Raw genomic sequence first — 6,980 nt, forward strand, 5'->3', positions numbered from 1 at the left:
GAGGAGAAAGAGAAGAAGTCAGACTAAAAAACAAACTTGTAGTGAAGAAAGTGACAAGTGAATGAGCAGTGTGACATCAGCAACTCATTTATTTTAGCAAGTCAAATTTCTGACTGGACACTGTGTGTGTGTGGGAGTGTGTGTGTGTGCTTGAATGTGAGTATGCATGTGTGTGTGTGCATGTTTGTCCGAGTGTGTGTCCGAGTGTGTGTCGAGTGTGTGTGTCCAGCCTTGCTCTGGTCCACAGGGACCACTGGCTTTAATAGTGAGTTTTACAGCTCCTATAGCTGGCCTCCCCCAGTGTTGCTCGCTCTGTGGTGAAGAAGCCATATGCTAAATGGGCTTGTGTTTCCTCTCCTGTTTCCAGGCTCACAATCGGCCCCACACACTCCCACCCCAGACAGAACAGATATTCACAGATCCAAAGCTAAAATGCAAAGCTCCATTGATCTGTTGATGCTTTTTAACAATCTCTAACACATAAGATTCATCTCAGTCACAGACACTATGCTGTGTCCATTGATTCATTTGCTACAGCAAGTCAATTAATTAGCAATGGCGACGGTCATCATTGGTTCTCTGTGATCAATAGGTTATTGGTTAAGTTATCTAAGCATCGGAAATGCTGATAGAATACATATTTGTCAGTTGTAAAAGTGACCGTAGTTCCAAAGTACCACATTAAGAAATCGTTACTAGAAAAGTGTATGAATCTTTACTAAATATCTACACAGGAGACAACATAATTGGCAGAGCTGTGATTGATTGGCGCAATAGTAGATGTCAGGATCTCAGTTGCAGTCCATATCTGTGGTAATGGACATGAATTAACTGGAAAATGCTGAGCTAAGCAGATAACGTAAAAGTTCATGTCTGTCTGTTGTCCACAGTTTGAGTGGAAATGGCTAGTGAGTGAGTAGTGAGTGGGTAGGGGGCTGGGGCCTGGGCCTGGGTCTGGGTCTGGGTCTGGGGGCTAGGGCTGGGGCTGGGGCCTGGGGCTGGGGGCTGAGGCTGGGGGCTGGGGTCTGGGGTCTGGGGCTGGGGGCTGAGGCTGGGGGCTGAGGCCTGGGCTGGGGGCTGAGGCTGGGGCTGAGGCTGGGGGCTGGGGGCTGAGGCTGAGGCTGAGGCTTGGGGCTGGGGGCTGAGGCTTGGGGCTGAGGCTGGGGCTGAGGCAGGGGCTGGGGGCTGATGTGGAGGTTTCAGTCGTGTTTCAGGTGGTGATGATGGTGACCACGGAGCTCCAATGCAGCTGGAGATGAGATGATAACAGTGATGAACACACAGGGATGAGAGTGCTGCTAGGTTCTCTCCACGCATTGAATAGAATACTGCCCTGTCTTTATGGTCCTTGTCCTGCATCTGAGGCACCAGTGCACTCTGCTGTGCTCTGCTGGCCTCACTGCAGATCAATGTCTCTGAAATGGAGCCTGCCGCCTCTCCCTTCCTCCATCTCTCTCTGTCTCTCTCTCTCTCTCTCTCTCTCTCTCTCTCTCTCTCTCTCTCTCTCTCTCTCTCCCTCTCTCTCTCTTCTCTCACCTCTCTCTCTCTCTCTGTCTCTCTCTTCTCTCTCTGTCTCTCTCTATCTCCTGCTCTCTTCATCTCTCTCTCACTATTCATCTCTGTCTCTCTCTATCTCTCTCCCTTACAGCAGTCATGCTAATGGTGCAAAACATCAACATGAGGTGTTCTTCCCAGAAGACCTGCCCCATGCACACTACCCTTCTCTCACACACACACACACACACTCTTACACAGAGAGGAGGCGAAGGGGAAACAGAGGTCAATTTCGTGCAAAGCATAGCCTCGCTGCCGAGGGCTCAAGGTGTCCATTTACAAAGTACTGTTCATTAAGGACCATGTCAAACCAGAGACTGACCCAGACACATGGGCAGAACACTAGGGGGAGGGGAGGGGGGGGGGGTCATTTGACACCTGTCTATCCTAATACAGGAAGCATTTTTTTTCTTACCAACATGAAAAATGAATCAAGCAACACCCTTCAGAGCTGATGTGTGGGCTGGTTCACACTATCTGTGACACATGTAACACCAGCACAAGCAGCTCCCAAAATCTGAGATCCCCTTCCACTCATCATATCAAAACAGAATCGATATCGGAACGTGAGGAGGGCCTGGGTATGATTTTGGGGTGGGAAAATGGATGTTGTGGAGACATAGAGGCTGGGACAGAATTACGGTCATTTAATCTGTGACATTTACCTGTCATGGAGATCTCTGTTTCCGCCAGGGCAGGATCAAGGTGTGGCCGTCAAACGGCGCGGGACATTCTCCGGGGCCTGGTGGGAGAATGAGACACGCAAGCTCCCTGCCAGCGTCACCGGAGCCCAGACCATCTCCCATGATGATGACGAGCCCTCTCAGGTCTGATGTCCCGGGGGTGGGCAGGGGCAGGGGGGCAGGGGGGCAGGGGGGCAGGGGGGCAGGGGGCGGGGAATTAGATATGACCCTCCTCTGGTCTCTGAAAGGACACAGCTCATCTGACTGCACATAGTCTACGGGTCACAGGGTCTTACATATGGAGTGGCTTTTCAGCCTATAAAACATGCGCTAACTGCTATCATCCATAGCGATTTATGGATCTGCAAGAATAAACAATGGTGCTTCTAAATATCCATTTCAAATAATGAATTAAATCATGTACAGCTATAAACTAATGTATAGTCCTTCTTCTTTATAAAAAAACATAGACTGCTTACATTAGCTAATCATCTGTGTTGCGTTTGAGAATGGGTGTGTGGGCAGCAGCAGCTTTCCTCTGTCCTTGCAATGTTCAGGCCCAGCGATCTATTGATCAGCATGAGTAAGTTAATAAGATGGAGGGCCATTCATCAGAGGGGTAGAGACTGGAACTGCACACAGCAGGCTTAATCAAGTCATCAGCACTCACCAAGCATCAACACTGTAATTAAAGGAAGAGAGAAGAGCGTGTCGCGAGGGAAGAGGAGGAGAGGAGAGCAGGAGAGGAGAAGAGAGGAGAAGAGACCTGCCTTGGCCTGGCCCCAGACAGATAGAGAACTTACACTATCTCTCTTTGTCTTTCTCATTCCCTCCTCACTCTCTCTCTCTCTCGTCCATCTATCTCTCTCTCTAACTTCCATATTTCTCTCTTTCTCTCCCCTCCCTTTTGTTCTTTGTCCTCCCTCTTTCTCTCTTTCTCTCTTTCTCTGTCCTCTCTCTCTCTTTCTCTGTCCTCTCTCTCTCTCTCTCTCTCTCTCTCTCTCTCTCTCTCTCTCGCTGACCTGGAGTCTTGCTTGGGTCCCTGTCTTTAACAATAGTTATGAGTCTACAGTTTGTCTACAGCGTAAATTGAATATGCCTGAGGAGAGGATAGCTTTACGGAGGCTGAGTGGCGATTGTTCTTCCTCCTGAGCATTTGTAGATGCACGTTAATCTAGCTCGGCTTAATCAACAGCTGAAAAACAATCAGGAAGGTGATCCAAACAGTGCCCCGAAGACAGACCATCCATCCCTCCCCCCCCCCCCCAGACTAATGACACACACCGCTGAGGAAATCACCAATAATCACCACCATCATCATCCCCTATATTTCACGCGGCAACAGAGAGAGTGGGTCTGCTGGCGGAGAGCGATGAGGTCATTTGGGAGTGTGGCGACTAGTTGGGGAAGTTCCGGATTTACGCCGGGGGGGCGGTGAGTGATGGCACCCCTCGCCACACCGTCACTGGAAGACACGAGAGGAGAGGAGGAGAGAAGGAGGGAGAGAAGGAGAACAGTGGGGACAGCTCAGAAGCTACAGGTCCTGATTTAAGGAACAGGAGGCACAGAGTGACCTGTCCCTGGTCTGGATGAGTTGCAGCCTGCTGATTGAGGCCTGTTATTGAGAACTAATTAGAAGGATACTCTGGACAGGGATAAGTACCTAAAACTTAATTTGTTTGTTGTCACGGATTGTCACAATTTCCAAATGTTCCACCACCTATTGTAACATTTGAACTACATGTTCAGAACAGAACTACATGTTATCTCTCCAGCTATACTATACTCCACGCTTGTCTCCACCCCCCCTCCCCCTCCCCACCCACTGCAGCGTAATTAATGAGCTCCCAGGTTGAGGCCAATAAGGCTGATCTGTGTTTTCATGCTGGACTGCCTCATAATCCGTCCTTATCAACACGTGTCTTCTTCACCCCCTTCGTCTTCCTGAACGAGGGCCTTGTTGTGTTCCGTGTGTGTGTGTGTTTGTCCGTGCAGAGAGAGAGAGAGAGATACGGTGTTGCATTCACTCAGGTGTTGCCCCCCTGAGGCCTATTAGAACTAAACCCGTCTATTAGGCGTTTCATTCGAGCCCCCGTGACAGAAAGAAAAACACGCGGCTAACGAAGGACTGACCAGCCCCAGATCTTAATTGCGACTGTTGTTGTCATTAAGCCTGTCTGCAGTGAGGGGATAAGCCAGAAGGAGGCTGAGAGGTGTGTGTGTGCGGGGCGCGGCTGCTAGTTAGCGAGCCTGTGGCGCGGCCGTGCTCGGCTGCTTGTGGTGAGCGAGGTGACAGGTGACATTACCTTCACAGGCGATGGTCAGGCGTGGCGGAGCGGAGGACGCGCGAGGGAAGGTCCCCAAGCGTCACATGTCTCCCTCGGCGTGTCACAACATCAGATCAGCGCCGCACACACCTCCACTGTTTTTCCCATGCTCCTCGCCCCCGACCCTCCTCCAAATCCACCCATCCACCCCTCCAATCAGTCCGCTGGTTGTTCCAAATCCCTTCTCCCCTAGCACAAGCTTTTGCAAACTGATCCGGCTAGTTACCCTTTGAGCCAAGAGTTGTTTGAACTGATGACACCGACGCCATCCCTCCACCCTCTCTCATCCCTGGCAGGTGGCCCTCAAAAGGACCTCTGCCTGGGCAACACAGGTTTGTGCCGGGGTCACCAGACTCTGCTGGTGTCCTGCATGTGTCCTGGTCATTCTATTGATTAGCTGGACAGCTCCATCTAAAACTTTACCCTCTTTTAATCACACAGGACAGAGGAGAGCCTGAATACTGGGGCCTCCTTTGGGAGCACCAGCGCCAGCCTGCTTTGTAGCTCATAATTAGCACCAGGACACATGAAGAAAACACAACACAGACTGTGTGACCAGTGAGCGTGAGTAGAGTGGCTTTAATCCTCTTGAAGTCACACAAACACACACACACAAACTGAGAACACACACACAAATTGAGAACACATGCAGGCACACACAGCCACACTGACAACACACACACACACACACGCAAACGCACACACGGAGGCTCAATCACAGGGGCCGGCCTTCATGGATCTGTTAGCTCATCCGATAGCCGGATCATCTGATCAATAGACAGTAACCACAGAGCATTTATTTAGGCTGCCGATCATTACAGGGAGTCCTGGAAGGCAGGGCTGTGAGGAGGGGAAGCTACTTGGTGGAGACCTGGTGATGTGTTGGGCAGTTGTGCACTGGGGGCAGAGCACATGATCACTGAGCCAGTGGGCTGGAGAGAGAGACAGAGAGTGGGATTGGACCACAACGGAGAAATGGCCAAGCAGAGATGACTAAAAAACACACGTACACACACACAAAGACATGAGGACGTGTTGGACCACACAGTACAGTAAAGCATGTTTTACCCCGGTAACCCTCCTCACCACACCCCACCCCACCACACCCTACCCCACCCCATCCCAACTGCCTGCCTGCCCTGTATTGATCCTCATCTAATCATTGACAGGCACGCCTGAATGTCTGTCAAGAGGTTCCATTGAAAGGACAGAACCCCCTTTTACCATGCCTACTGTTCATTTCTTTCTTCCACCCCTTCCCATGTCATACAGTCTCCTGTTGCCCTATTGGCCGACTGTAAGGCACAATAAATGGATGACCAATGAATGTATGAATGAGTGATTGTGAGCGGTCACAAAGGGGATGTGATGAGAGCGGCCGGCCCTGTGTGTCATCAGGCGTGAGGTGGCAGACTCCGCTGTTTACTTTCAAGAGTCGTATAAAAGTTAACCTCCATTGATCGCCACGCTTCCTGGCCTCGTGCCTGGTCTTATACAGCCACTGGGCTAATTGTGCTCCTTTCAGGACCTTTGTGACCCAGCACACTTCACCTGTGTGAGAGTGGGTGTGGGGGTGTGAAAGGGGATGGTGATGGGTTGGGGTGGGGGGGTGTTGGAGGGGTGATGAGAGGCGGAGGGGTGTGTGTGTAAAGGGGAGTGGAAGGTGGGGGGGGTACAGTTCTTAATGAAGGATCGTGCTCGTGCACCGCACAATGGATCTCCTGGATTATGGTCAGAACAAAGACAGTGTTGCAGTAATGATCCTGGACACACCTCTGCTAACTCACAGTGTGTTTGTTTAGAAGGACAGGGTGGTGTCACTGCTCTGTTGGCAGCTGTGCTTCAAGCACTCCATTGGTCTGTGTGTGTGTCTGTGTGTGTGTGTGTGTGTTTGGGAGGGGTGAATTAACCTGGGGCAGGAGTTTCTCAGTGTGACATCTCCTTATATCCCTCCATCCTCCACACAGCACACACACACACACAAACATACACATACACACCCATGCACAGACAACAAAAACAAAACACAAAAAACGCATTGCCACACACTTGATTACTAACATTAATCTAATAATTACACATCAATTAATTCAGACACACCCATTGACGTGCTAATGGCTGACCTGCGAACATTGTTGTGTAGATTTGGGAAGCCAGGGAAGAAAGGCTGCGGGCGCGAGCATCAGGGATGAGGGGGAGAGGTTGTCGGAAGTTAAAGACTAGAGATGAGTCTGGGTGTTGGATTGGGGCTTTAGGCAGAGCATCAAGACCTCACAGTAGGGAAGGGGTCTGTCTATTGACATGCACCCATCCCCCACCCCCACCCCCCTACTCCTGGTTCTAGGCTGATTAGCAGAAGAGGTCCATTTACAGTATGGCTGCTGGGTAATTAGCGGGATGAGCCGGGAGGAGAAGG

Source organism: Osmerus eperlanus, chromosome 15 (genome assembly GCF_963692335.1).
Source record: "Osmerus eperlanus chromosome 15, fOsmEpe2.1, whole genome shotgun sequence".
In the NCBI taxonomy this organism is placed as follows: Eukaryota; Metazoa; Chordata; class Actinopteri; order Osmeriformes; family Osmeridae; genus Osmerus; species Osmerus eperlanus.